Source organism: Aythya marila (genome assembly GCF_965140915.1).
Source record: "Aythya marila genome assembly, chromosome: 7".
Classification (NCBI taxonomy): Eukaryota; Metazoa; Chordata; class Aves; order Anseriformes; family Anatidae; genus Aythya; species Aythya marila.
In genome coordinates, this window is record NC_139048.1 from 25,794,928 (window position 1) to 25,809,719 (window position 14,792).

Here is a 14,792-nt window from a genome sequence, read left to right on the forward strand (position 1 = left end):
CAGAAACTAAGCTAATCTATCAAAAGTTGAACAAACCAATCTTTAAAAGCAGACTCAATAGCCTGAAGTCTATCCTTTAGTCTTTAACAAACATTGTTATTATTACTTTATAATGTGTTTTTACTAGTAGCCATAGTAGTCATCAGAGAAATCTTCATCAAAGTGTACTTGAATTGGTTAATAGTAGCTGAGAAAAAATTGATTTATTTATTTTTAATTATAGTATGCAAAATGAACATGAGACTTTTTTTTTTTTTTTTTTTTTTTTACTGAAAGATGTTATAAAGAACAAGGTCCTTTGTGAGGAATAGTAAATTACTTGTACTTTAATGCAGAATATTGCAACCGAATAGCTATTGCAGCAGAAGACTGCAATACATTTACATATCTAACAAAAGTATCTAGAATCACTGCAGCAAATATTACTGAGAATCAGAAAATATTTTAAACCTCTGCTCACTTGTGAAATCCAGCATTTAATTACTGGGTGGCAGACTAAGACCTTGGTCAGAGTAAGATCTAAGTTGAAGTGACCTTATGTGTTGCGTACTATGCAATTTCTTTCCAGCCTTCTCTAATGTACATGTTAAAGACAAGGTTCTTGTGGATCACTGTTTGAATCCTCTAGTTTGCCTTTTCTAGTAGTGCTTATGTCTTCAGAACCATCACTTGTGATCTGCCTTACCACCTACGTTAGACACCCATGTTCAACTTCTGGAATTTAGCTGCCTCATGTACTTAATGGCTCTCTTCCCACTCCTGCATTTCATGTCCCATATCCTTTCTCTTTGGCATTTGCCTTTTCACTGTGGGATCATTCCATTTTTTTCTGCTCAAAAATCTCATCTCCTGTGTCATGCATTTTACTTCAATGGCTGGTTTTATATCAGTAGTGAAGGGACCATCATCTCCGAGAAGAGTACAGCTTTAATGCTCCATAGGAACCTGTAATAGTAATATCCTTCTGTGCACTCGCCAAGGCTGTAAGCATGCTGCACTTAAGCAAAAGGAGACTGTGTATCATATTGACCACAGAAACGTACAGTGGCTACCTTGGTCATTTGAAGCTGATGACCAGGGGACCTTGAGTTATACTAACATAACTCAAGACTGAATGTTGTGAAAATTACAATCTACATAGTGTTTGCAACTCTTGAGTATTCCACCTGTGTACATCCTTCCGTTTTTTCAAGAAAGGTGAAGTACCACTTTGTTTCCAGAGATTCACGTAGTCTTTTGTCTGTTCTTACTCTCTCTAGCCCTCCTTTGCATTTCATGTTTGAACTTTTGCAAAAGTACATATTAAAAGTAATCCAAAATTGCTAAGATTTGCCTGGTTTCACATTAAATGATATGAAACCTCTGAGCTCAGCATCATTTCCAACCAAAATCATAAATCTGCTCACACTCACTCAGCTTAGGATAATGATGAAAGTTTTTAAAGGGCCCAAATGTAGGTTTCATAATAAAACCTGTCAGTAGGTTTAAATTTTGTTGCACACAATTTGTACTATTATTTTTCAAAAGCACAGATGAAACTGAGAAACTAGCCAGAAGACGAATCACTACTGAATCATGCAGTCGCACGAATAAGGACCTGAATTTTGCCTACTGATTATGCAAATATCACTAGCAATGTTCACTACTCACCAAATGAGAATTTTGGCAGTTAATCTACCAACACAAAAAGCAGCCAACTTAAAAAGCTTTCAGAAAGTTACTGAATGTAATACGTCTCATAATGCAAAAAGGTGCTTAGTCTACCAGATGGGAATGAATCCACCTTAAGACATCAAATCAGGAGCAAGCTTTTGAAAACTGAAAGACACTGGGTTTGTATTAATGTTGGGAAAATGCATGCCTATAGACTTATCTGAAGCCATAATGGCTGGAGTTCATCCATCCAAATATTCTTATCTTTTAGATCAGTATTGAGGTGAGCATTAAAGAAAGACTAATTCTAAAAATCTCTGTCTTTTAAGAGTCATGCTGCCATTTAAAAAAATAACTTTTTAATAAAATGATGAACTTTGAAGGCCAAAATAGCTAGTATCTTAAAAAAAAAAAAAAAAAAAAAAAAAAAAAAAAAAAAAAAGCGTGTTGCTGGACTATTAAACCAATTAATAAAATTTGAAAAATTGATATGAAACTACAAGCATTCTTGCAGACATATCATCAATGCTCAAGATATATGACAGGACTCTGGGCACCTATGTGTAATATATCTTAAATGGCTTGCTTAGAAAGGTCTTGCTAAAAATACTGCTGTCTGATTTTATAATTGAGTAGTTCTAACATGTCTTTTAAAATGCTTATGTCCAGAAATTGCCATAAGGCTACTGTACTTCTAGAAGTTCTTAAATGTGGAAAAACAAATCAACTATTTTTGTGATATTGATTAGAACATGATACATTAATTCACAGGGTGCATCTTTTTTTTTCTTTAAAAAAGGGGATTTCACTTAAGACATGGAATTTATTTCATGTTCTACATGAAAAAGAAGGAAATGCATTTCTCTTAATTGAGCTAGATAGTTTTAAAACTTTATGAGGTTCTTTGCAGAACTGTTGCATCCATGTGCCATCTTCTACGTTTACATTGGGTGTTTAACAAAAATATAGAAGCAGCTATAATGGTTTTAAAGAAGCAAAAATCAATAGGTAACTACTTAAAGTATTGCAGTATGTAGATGAGCAGCTTTGTTAAGTCTGAACTTCACACAGCAACATCAATGCAACTTGTAGAATAATGAACTTCAATACAAATGCTATGGAGGGAGCAGGGAGGAAATGCCTCTTATAAATGAAGCAGTAAAAGGTGTTAATGCATGTTGACAAGAACCTGCTTGAGTTATGTACTGTGTTCAAATACTTTGCAAATGAAATCCTAGCAATAAAAACTTCAGAGAAGGAGGCATGGAACTGATGTAGCATATTTATTTGAAGTACAACCTTCTACCAGCACAAAAGTAGTGTGCTGAGAGAAACTTCATTTCCATAGGGTTTATCGAGAGAACAACTATTTTTTTTTTTTTTAATTGCATAGGATTTAAATCGATCTGCATACGAAGGGGTATTTTTCATGTAATAAATAATATCTCTAGATAAAAGATTTTAAGCATTTTGTGCATCATATCTCAAGTGTATGCTCTAAGGATTATATAGGCATGTTATCTGAATAACTGTGCTACACTTAGGAGTACTGAAGGCATGAATAATTATTGCTTATCCTAAAGAAAGAACATGGTGAGGTGTAAGTGTTTTAAGTATCTACTCTTTATGCCTCTAGAAAATAGTTCACAAAATACTAATTGTGGGTGTAAAAGACAAATGCTTCTGTGAAAATCTTTTCCTTTGGAAATGTGAATTAAGTGCTTTTTGAGAATATTGAAATATTTCAAGTATTTCTCCCTCTAATAAAGTTGTGTGAATATTTGTGCTCATAGCCTCCCATTTTGCTGTTAGTATGGAGTATGTCTTACTTCTGTTGTCTTTGCTGACAAGCAACTACAAATCTGCTGTTTTCAGCTAGCTGCCTGAATTCTGGCATTTATGCTTGCCTCACACATAAGTTTGCCTGTTCTTTGTTAATGAGACAAGTTAAAGCTAACTACATATCCTCCTCTTATAGCTGAAGCATTCAGCTCCAAGGAGAGTTCCTTAGCAAGCGTAAAGACAGCACAGCCCTATCTGCTTAACTGTAGCAATGCTGTGGAGCACCCATTTAAAGATCCAGGTCCTTGGATTTTACTGATGTTGTTGATGCCAACACATCAAGATATTGCTACCATGCCCTTCATGGTTGTTTTCTACACTTTTTCCTACTGAAGTGGGTACGTAGAACTAAATGTACACTCTAAATGATGGTGGCTTAACAGAATTCTCTGCTATCAATGACTATTTTTTTTTTTGTTTTTGTCTGACGTGTCTCTGCCCTCTGTGACTATAGTGGTTTGTTTCTTTTCTGTCCTATGGAGACTAATATTATATGATGTTGATTAGAAACATCGCATATTATGTGGTGTTTGATGTTAATGGTAGAGTGGCCAGCCTTTCATTTGTCTCTGGAAGGATGCTGGAAGTAAATCACTACTCTGTTGCTGAAGTGAAGGAATGATGCAGGAGTTGCTTAGCAGTGAGGACCCTAAGCTTGTTCCCAGAACAGTTCGGTTTACTGAAAAATGACTGCTGTGTGAATTAAGCCCTGCTCATCGTCTCATGTTCTACAGTATCCATTCTAAATAGGTGTGAGGGTTCTTCGACATATTTTAAGTGTTTATTAACATGAATGACTAGCAGCACTTAGAAAACAGGGTGAATATTATCAAGGGAAGTCAGGGATAAATCAGTCAACATTATTGTTTAATCCCAAGTCTCCTCTAGAGCCATTTGGAAAAACTCTGCTTAATTGTATATTTGTTCAGGAATATAAATTTATAATTTGTGAAGCTGTGATGCCAAGTGTACTGTTGCTGTAGTAGGTCATAATTCAACACTCCAAGTATGCAGCAGTGCACTTGTTGATGCTCAGCCCCCAAAGAGGGGGGTAGGCAAAGCATCTGAAAGTCTGATTTTAGCAAAGACAATTTAAAATAATCTATCAGTTTTCACATTCTTTACAATAAGGGTTGCTTCCGTTCTACTTCTAATTTTCATGTATGGAACTTCTTTCTAGTCAATCTGTCCCTTCCATCTCTGGCCTCAGAAAGAAAAGATACGGGGATTTCCCTGCATATCACTGCATGCCATCCCTCTACTTCAAAAGTTTTTCTTTAAATCTTTTATCTGTAATGTTTGTAATGTACAGCGTTATCTAATACTAAGGAAAGGCACAGGTGTATGATTTTCATTCTTGTAAGGTATGAAAGCTATTGTTTTGAGGCATCTACTTCCCATTTGACTAGAAAATGAAATATCCAAACTTTGCAAGCTCAGCTCTTCTTTCCAAATCTACTGGACACATCTCTGTCAGATGGAGTTGTAGTTTGAACTACTACTGCTGCTTTCCGTAGGGGAGAAAAACCCATCAAATCCTCGATGATTTATTTTGACTGTTAGGCTTCGTTGTTTGAAAATGTACGTTGTATGGAAATGACGACTCTGGTAATGTAAGAAGAATTATTAGTGGATTGTATTTATTAAGCTCTTTGTATTCCATATTAATAAGAACTCAAATGACCTATGAGGCCTTTAACAGATGTATAATGCAAAAGTTAATTCTCTGAACTTCACGAATAGTGGTCATTCACATTTAATATATGAAGAAAACACTGAAATTAAGATTTTTAATGTCAGAAGATTTTAAAATGCTGCTTTTAATAATGAATTTGTGCACCCACATTTCTTTAGCTGTTTGGAAAATGGAAATGTAAACATTTTAAACATACTTGAAATATGTGGTGCAAAGTTTTATAACAAAATACAGACCTAATACACAGAGGCTTGGCTCACTAGCATTGGCTTTTTGCATGTATCAGCAAATTGAGCCTGATGTGGGAGAGATTTAACTAATTTATGATTACTCAATTGGTGTTTTATGGGCTTGCTTGGGGAAGACAGTCAGAACATGCTCTCTTAATTCTTTTTAGAAAATAGTCTGAATACTTTAAATTTTAGAGGACAAAAGTAATTTTACTGTCCCGATTGCACCAAAGATCCTTTTCTTCCATATTGTATTTGCTAAGCAATATCTATTTGTGAGAAAAGTAAGCAATGTGCAATGGAAAAATGCTCAGAATTTGAAACTTGTTCTGCAGTGATTTCTCAGCTAATCACCAGTATGCTTTTCCAGAACTGTCTCTGAAATGGAACTCCATATACAAAGAGACACTTGTATAAATTACCAACCCATAAGTTACTTGATTTCTGTGATTCTCCTGAGATAGGCAATTGAGTCAGGGACATTGCTGCTTGAATACTATTCAAACAAATCAATCAGGACAGAAAATGAAGGCATTATTAACATTCAAACTGCATTTTCACTTCCCACAGAAATGTTTTTTATTATTATGGCTAACTGTGTCAGCAGTCAGACTAGACATAGACTCATTGCCAATTAATATAAAAATTCTTTTCTTTGATTTACTGGGTAAGATTGAGGGGACTGAACAGCTTCATTTTATTTCATGCATTTCCTTTCCCCAGGCTTCACCTGATTGAGGTGTTGGCTCTCTGGGTCAGTGTACTTTAAAGTTATTAATTAATTTCACTTCAATCTATAATACTTAATTAAAGTTTAAAACAAAAATAAATTGCTTGTGTTTGGTGAAAATGCTGTCAGTCAGATGGGATTTCAGCAATATAATAGAGCCAACAGGTTTGTTTTGTTTATAGCAATACCAGATGACCTTGAAACGTTCATCTGGCCAATGTGGACTCTTTAAGATAAGAACCCAATTTCTTTTCTTCTCTTTACCTGGGTTAGGATTAACAGTTTGCATTATCAAAAGGATATTAGCACATGACAAGCCTACAGATATTTCTTACGTTATTTTGCTTGCTGTCCCTCAGAGCCAGCATGAAGGCACTGTCAGCAGAACTCATGCATGTTTGACTGCAACTCTGGCTGTACAGAGGGAAAGATAGCTTTAATATTCACCCTTCAAGGTTTGCTATTGCATTTCTTAAAGTCTCATTTCATGATTGAGCAGAAGAATGCTGTTGTTTTGTTGCTGTGAGAGGCAGAATTTAGAAATGGAAAAGTTACTAGATTGAAACAGCCATTTTCCTGCATCTTTAGAACAGAAAGCATCCAGATAAAGAATCAGGTATTAAACTCTTCCAACACTTCTTTCCTTTGCCAGAATGATTAAAGTCCAAAGGATTTTGTATTTGGTATCATTTAAAACCAGCTGAGCAAGAAAAGCCTTTTCACAATGCCACAAAATATCCTGCCCTATTCTAGAAATCAGTGATAGCTGCTTTGCTATTTGTGTACATTCCATGTTCCAGTCAGGACCATGAGCACATGTTCTTTCCCTAATAAAAACAACAAAAAAAACCTTTTCAGTAATAAATTCCATCAAATTATGAAGATTCATACATTTTCATCTCTAAATTCACAACTGTGTGACATACCATGATGCCCTGGCTTACATACAACTGTTTTTTTAAAGGAAATTGTGTGAAAATAACTTGCTTTTTTTTTTTTTTCTTTTTTTTTTTTTAATCATAAAGGGATTTCTAGATTTCTATGCCTTTCAAATAATATAGACACTGTTTTCTTCTGAATAACAAGTATGGCCTCATGAGGTGCTTCCTCCCATGTTCTTCCCCTCTGTGTTACAAGGCAGCATCTGGGCAGAAGTTTTCTCTCACTTCCATAAAACCAAATGTTAAAAATGAATTTTAAAAAGGTCATTGTATGGGCTTTGAGTGCCAATCTGATATAGATGTTACCCAAAACTGAATACAGGCAAGTGCCCTTTTGGCTAAGATCAAGTTTAGCTGTGGTTAAATATTGTAATTTGTATATATTGTATTAATATTGTATACATATACATATGTACATACATATACAATATTAATACTATACATATACATACATATACAATATTAATATTATACAATATTAATACAATATTGTATTAATATTGTATATGTAAGATTCTGATGAATATTACATCTAGCATTTTCAGGAGTCATGCTTAAAAAAACAAACAAACAAAAAATTGTAATTTCTACTAACTTTTATTTTGGTATTTTATACTTTTAAAGATGTAGTCTGGCTTTTGAAATATCTTGAAGGGTACATGTTCATAGGAAGTTGAGCATTTTTATAGTTCCTTTAAAAATGTTGTCCCAAGTTCTCTTGTACTTCTTGATCCTTAAATAATTGCGTCATTTAGGTTGCTGTCCTTCTGGTCCTTGAAGACTAATCTTTTCCTCTTACCCTGGTATTTTCAACGTGTATAATATTCATGTTTGGAACACTGTGAAGATTCATATTTTCAGAGTACTTTGCTGGTTGGAAAATGCTGTCTCCTGCCTCCTGGGACTGTTAACACCTCAGGAAGCAGGTTGAGCTGAGGTCCTAACAGACATGTAGGAAATAAAAGGGATTGACAGGAGCTTAAAGAGGGAAATCATAGTATACAGAGAGACAGAAAATGCCTGGTAAGTAGTTGCATGAAATTCCCTTCTCACCCCCCAAGTCTCATGTTTCTGTTACATGGAGTCTTTGCTTGCGTGGCTTTGGTGGAACCCACAGCTGTCTGGCAAAGGTGACAGGCACAGCATCAATTTATTTGAGTCACAAAACAGAGTTGGAATTAACTGATGCATGAATTTGCAGTGTACCTTAAAGAGGTGTGTATATACAAGCAGAATTTTGTGTTCTTACGTTCTTACTCCCATCTCATAGAAGAGATTTAGTGGGTGATGGTTGGACCAGATGATCTTGGAGGTCTTTTCACACCTTAATGATTCTATGATTCACGGAGATTTTGATATAATTTTTTTCTCTACTAATACGTTGCATTCACAGAAAAGTCTTGCACAAGACATGCAAGTCCATGCTTTCCTTGCATACCTGGCTAAGTTAATGAATATTAGATGTCTTCCATGTTCAAGGCCACACTAAGAGAAGATGCACAGTGGAAAATCAAGTGTGTACATATATTTTCACATCTGCAAATTTTGCTTGGGGTTAAGTATGTAGTCAGCTTCATTTTCCTAGAAAATGCAGAGTTAGAGAAATAATATAAACATCATGCACAAGTGAAATGCAAACCGTATGTTGCCAGCCCAGAAAAATGGAACTCCTCACTATTTTTTTTTTTATATTATGAGCTATGGGATTATTTCGCTTGTGCAAAATAGATTGATAAATTGGGATATTGTTGTTTAGAGTAGTCTTAATCAGTTCAGGTTTGCAATTGCATTTGGCCTTGTAATGATGTAATTCTGAATCTTTTTTTCCTTATTCCATCTCCTCACTATTACTTTTTTTTTTTTCCCCCCTTTAGCTTCATCTTGTGAAGTTAAATTAGTTGACTGTGACTTTGGTAGGATAATGTCTTGCATTTTATAGCCTGTTAGCAATTCTGCATCTGAAGTGCAGACCTCGTGGTATTGTATAATATTAATAATCCACTTTGCATTTAGAATCGTTAACTGTTGATCACCTACCTGGCTTAGATAAGAGTAATAATTGCTGATCTGGTGATTAGATGCCATGATTCATAGTAGATGAAGTGATGACACTTAGATGCCATAGATGTCATAGTCTGAGTCACCTGGTAACAGGAAATGGGTACTGAGCTTTTAAATTATTTGATTTCATTAGCCATTTTAGACACTAGTTGGTTTTTGATTTGATGCAAGATCTTCCTGGCGGCTTACTTTAAAATGGTCATGGGTAAGTTTTCTTAGTTGTGTTCTTTTTCTCTGCATGTCTCTGCAGACAGTGCTTTCACTTTGAAAGACACCTAACACAGGGAAACAGTGATTAGCTCAGAAAGGAGAATGCTATCCCCAGCACATCTCAGAAAGTCACGTGCAGAAGGCTTCAGTTATTGTAATTTGTCTAGAAGTAGCAAACCTACTGTGAGAAAGCTGATTGTTACAGCAACTGGATGCCAGCACAGTGGATGGCAGTGTGGGTAAAGGTCTTAGCAGGGCTGCATGGTCAAAAGATTTTGTGTGCACTCAGAACAATATGCTGCACTATACCAGCAGCATAGAAGCTGACCAAAGGCTAAGGCAAACACACTCTGTTACTCATATTCTGGTTCTTGGTGTTAGAAATCATGCTCTATTGACAATGGGGTCAGTCCTCTGAAGGTGTTGTCTACAGGATGCTGACATTACCGATGTTCCCCTAACAGAAGGCAATATGTGGGTGTGAAGTGGGTTTAGAGAACATAAGCTTTGTACAAACATCATGCTCTTTCTGCAGGTTAATCAGGTCTTTAATAAAAGACCATGGAAATGTCAGCAGTCTGAACAAATAAACCAGAATTGTAACTGAATGTTCGTTCAAACAAAGAAATCTAAACCCCTTTTTTATTAATGCTCTTCACACAGACAGGAAATAGATCAGAATTATAATTAGGAAATATATATATTCTAAATATTACCTATAAGTTTCAGTACATACTTGAATTTGCAATATACACATTAATCATACAGACATGACTACACTTTAGGGCTTACAGTCCTAAATTTAAATTTTTAGTTTAAACTTTTTTTCATTTAAACTTTCATTTAAACTTTTCAGTTTAAAGGAAAAATGTTACTTGGCAAATAGATTAAATAAATGGAAGAGTTAACTAATTAAGCCACTTATTCTATTGGATTAATTAAGAGATGATAATAATAACTATAGGAGGAGGGAAAAAAATATTCTTTTTCAAGGCAGAAAAACAGTCTTGTCTCTTTTTGATCATTAATAGCACAATGATCTTCAGCTAATCTTTTTTTTTGCAGGTAGTGATGAAATGGATATCTGTGGAAATATTCCCTTTTTGGAATATTGGATGATGAGACTGAAGGATGACTAATAATACCTGCACTTAAATGATCCCATTATGGTATCCTGAATCCTAAATTAGATCTTGCCTACTACCTCCTCTCCAGGTCAGTATTATTCCTGTGATATTCATGTAGAAAGTTTGTTGTTGTTTTTTATTTAATGTAAAAAATAATCTAACAAGTTGGTTCACTTGCTTGCTCTTTTTATAGAAGTTATTTCTCTGTTCTTAAAACCCCATAGTTACTTTTTTTCTGGTTTGCATACCTACAAACTAAGGTCAAATGAATAACAGAGCTACCAACTGGTGAAATGTAGATACAAAGAGGAAGGAAAACTACACTGTTTTCCCACTGTGGATAGATGAGAATACAGTTGTTAAAGCAAGATGATCTTAGACTCTGCAGCAAGCAAAATGCAGATTTGGTATGAAGAAAAACATTTTCTAACTTTTTTTTAATTATTTTTATTTTTTTTTTTAGAAATAGACAAACATCAGTTAAGAATGACAACTGTGGCTGATCCCTCTTTGGAACAGGATAGACTGGGTAACCTTTGTAGAAAAATGCATGTGGAACAAAGTGCTGTATGTGACCTTTCTAAAAAGACTGACAAGAGAAAGTAAGTATACATCTCATCATTTTTCACCATATGGAAGAGCTTTTGCTCCCCCTCTCCCAAATGGTTTTCAGATGAAATGGAACAGGTTTTCCTATAAGTGTACCATGGACCTTATCAAAGTTGATGATAGATGCAGAACCATGATCCCTGCCTCTGGAATCCTCCCTGTACTGTCAGATTTGTCTTTTTGTGCATTGCCCATCTGGAGAGAAAGTTAAAATGAATATTCATGCTTAGAGATGCAAGGTAAGTTCTAACTGACATTTAGTTTTGTTGAGAAATGTCCCTTTTTATATTGCTGAATTCTTGGTTCTGATGTTTGGGCAGCTTTTGACACAGGTGTGGTGTAGTGCCATCGCGTGGATTCAGGACGTGTGGAGGCAGGAGGAGATAGGCTTGAAAGATAAAACTAGGTGTGGAGCAGGTGTGCAGGTAGTTAGTTGATGTCTTGATGGCCAAAGAGATAAAGATGTTATTCTAGATAATCACATTGTGAATAGTCAGTCCAAGATTTCTGTGTCATTTAATCCATTAAGTTGTGGAAGCAATGGAAGTATTGAATTGTAATACAGAAATTGTTTTTTGTGAACAGAACAGTAGACAAAAAATGTTTTGACACCATAATCCTCCTTTCCTGGATGCCTTCTTTCTTGCATATCTATCATACTTGCTGGAATGTCAGTGCAAGCAATCAGTTTTTGGTCTGTAACAGTTACCAAACTGATCTTGGTAGTGTAACTACTGCTGGTAATGCCAGTACAGTGGAAGATTGTGACAGTGGGAGATTGGGACAGAAAAAAAGATACACAGAACAGTCATTATATGAATAAAGCTATGGCACCAGCAGCATAGACTGTTGTATATGTGCAAGCAACTATTTCTGGAAAGAGCCTTTTTGAAGATTCTGCCCCAAATGACATTATTTTGGAATCACTATTGAAAAGAAATACATAGATAAGGTGATCAAATGGGATGAGACGTGAATTAAAATACAATATGATGCATGGTGTTGTAATTGCCCATGGAAGACAAATATTTTATTTTTTGCTATGCAGAAAACAGCAGTGCCTATCTAGAAATACTGTAATGAGTTAAAATAATATGAAATTCATCCAACAACAGGTTAAATTGACTCAATTGTTGGATTGGTATTGTGCAATTGGTAGCCAGTCTAGCTAACTGATCTAGACTAAAGCTTTTAGAACAGTGCAAGAAAGTTTCCATCATCATTATTAGTCCTTGCAGAAAGGTGCTTGAGAGTCTGATTTAGTTCCTGTTGGGTACTGTCCCTGTCACTGAACATACTATCCAGATGTTACTACTGATAGCTTTGCCAGTGTGTTTATGAGAAAAGCCAAAATCTGAAGAGGCACAGACTAAACTAAATCCATCCTTCCTTCCTTCCTCTCTTCCTTGTCAAAACCTGAATACTGTATGTGGATAGGGAACCTCATATTACCTCTGCAGCACCTGTCTCATGGATTAATAGCAGAATTTAGTCTCCCTGCATGTTAACATGCACTACTCTCTAAGCAGCAATAAATTCACACAAAACTAGCAGCAGTTCACCAAAAACATTGAGTCCTGTGCTCTCTTGGTTCACCTCAGGTGCACCATGCCTGAAATTTCATATGAGTAAGTCTGCTTGATGACTAGTGGATGAGAAAAGGCATATTACTGCTTTAATTACTTATAATGAAGGATCATGGGATGGTGATGTCATCATTTTAAGACTTGCTATGTCTAAGTGCACTGCCAGGAAGAGGAAAGATGAATGATGATTTATGTACCTTGGATAAAATTCAGATAAAAACCACTTCACAAATGTTAATTATTTGAGGTCACTTTCTATTATATAGGATCTGTTCTTTAGAATTTCTTGCAGGTTAATAGAGATGGTTCAGGAGTGCTCAGCCTGGCTTGGTTTGACAAGAAAAAGCAGCAACTGTGAGGGGGAGGGAAAAGGAGGAGACAAAGGGTGTGATTTATCGATGTGCACTTTGCTATTTGTGACTAACAAAGAGATGGTTCACAAATGTCTCAGACTCAAAGCTGTGATCTGTCAGAACTGCTGAGCTGGGGAAATACTACCACTAAGTAAAAATAGATTGGTCAGCAGTTACAGACTTATCTGTAAGCAGGTCATCCCATACTATCTATATGCACAGAAGGAAGATCATTTTGCTGGGTTAAAAGTGAGATAACTTTGTTGCAGTGTTGTCTGTTATCAATCAATGGTTTTAATTAGTTACAGGATTGACTAATAAAAATCCTTGCTGATTAATTGATTTTTATTTTATTTTTTTAATCTGGCTAACACTTGCTTTATTATGAGGGTGATTTTTCATTTGGACTGAATACTTTGACCAAAACCGAGACGGTTTTTATCATTTGTGAGGGAATGAAAGAGTTACACACACTTATGTTTGTGGAGTAGAAGGTACACTGATATCTGTCAGGAAGAAAATATACTAAAGGTACTACTGATCAGTGTTAGTCTGACAATTATTTGGAGACTGTCTGCTTTAAAATGATTCACACATATCTGTTGAAATCTACTGCCATTTGCCACAAATTAACTTCTTTGTAATGAAAGGGATAGAGATATTTTTTCCTGTTTTTCCTTAGGCTTTTCCTACACTCTGTAATAAAGCTGATTGCATCTTGTTAGTAAATAGTCATGTATTTACTAACTAAAAAATCTAACACTTAATTACAGTTTTCTTAGATAACAGCTGAATGCATAGTTATACATATGCATCCATTCTCTATTCTCTGAACAGGCAAACTGTTACTGTGGGTAGTTATGTGGATGTGAATTTGCTCATCATAAATCTGAGGCAGGCTTTGCTGCAGCTAGCAGGACCCATCAGGATAAGCAAGTGATGACATTGTCTTGGCTCATAATATTCTGATTTTCCACACATGTATGTCATTATATCTTGTGGTAGTATCTATGGAGTGGCAAATATGTTTTATATATATATATATTTGTATATATATATATATGTCTCCCAGGAAAGATTTTGCAGACTGCCTGGAAATACTGAAAGAGAAACAACCCACCTTTCATGAAGCAGCTGAGCTGCCATTAATATTAGCAATATAAATACATACTTAGAAAATAAACTGTGAAATCTGAAAGTAAGTCTTCCAGGGGAAATGGACTGAGCTGTGCTACATGAAGGGTTGTAGAGCGTTTGGATGTTTAAAGTGTGAGTCTTAAATAAAACAGCATCTAAGTCAATCAAATAAGCTAATCAATTTCTCTTGGCATATGAACCAGGATTCAATTTTACTTTTCAGCATCTCAATGGCTTATTCTGTTCTAGTATTGAATACCTTTTTATTTTATGTTCCAGTGACTATCACTGACCATGTCTTTTAATTCAGAAAACATCCGGACTTGCTTGTTTCCATCATGAAACATGCATTTGATTAGACTAGTGACCCAGAACATCAACACAGTAATGTGATTGAAGTCCTCCAAAGACTATCATCAGTTCATCCCCAGGCCTAGCAATCTGACTAACCCCTACAGAATCAAAATAAATTACATCTTTATGATTTTCATGGAATGGAAGCATAAAGAGAAAACATCAAACTGATTTAAGACAAAGCAGCCCAGTATCCAGTCTTAAACCATGTCAAGTACTGGGTGCTTTGTGAGGACTGTAAGACATAGAAAATGGGGAGTGTA

The 14,792-nt window shown here is 35.4% G+C and overlaps 1 long non-coding RNA gene across 1 annotated transcript in view; it reads left to right on the forward strand.

Moving 5' to 3' along the window:
• The window catches only part of LOC309879934, a 101,332-nt gene extending 97,671 nt beyond the window's left edge, over positions 1-3,661 (forward strand). Inside the window, exon 4 of the long non-coding RNA XR_014317862.1 lies at positions 3,632-3,661. This is a non-coding gene — a long non-coding RNA (uncharacterized lncRNA). The remainder of the gene's footprint in view (positions 1-3,631) is intronic.
• The last annotated feature ends 11,131 nt before the right edge of the window (positions 3,662-14,792 follow it).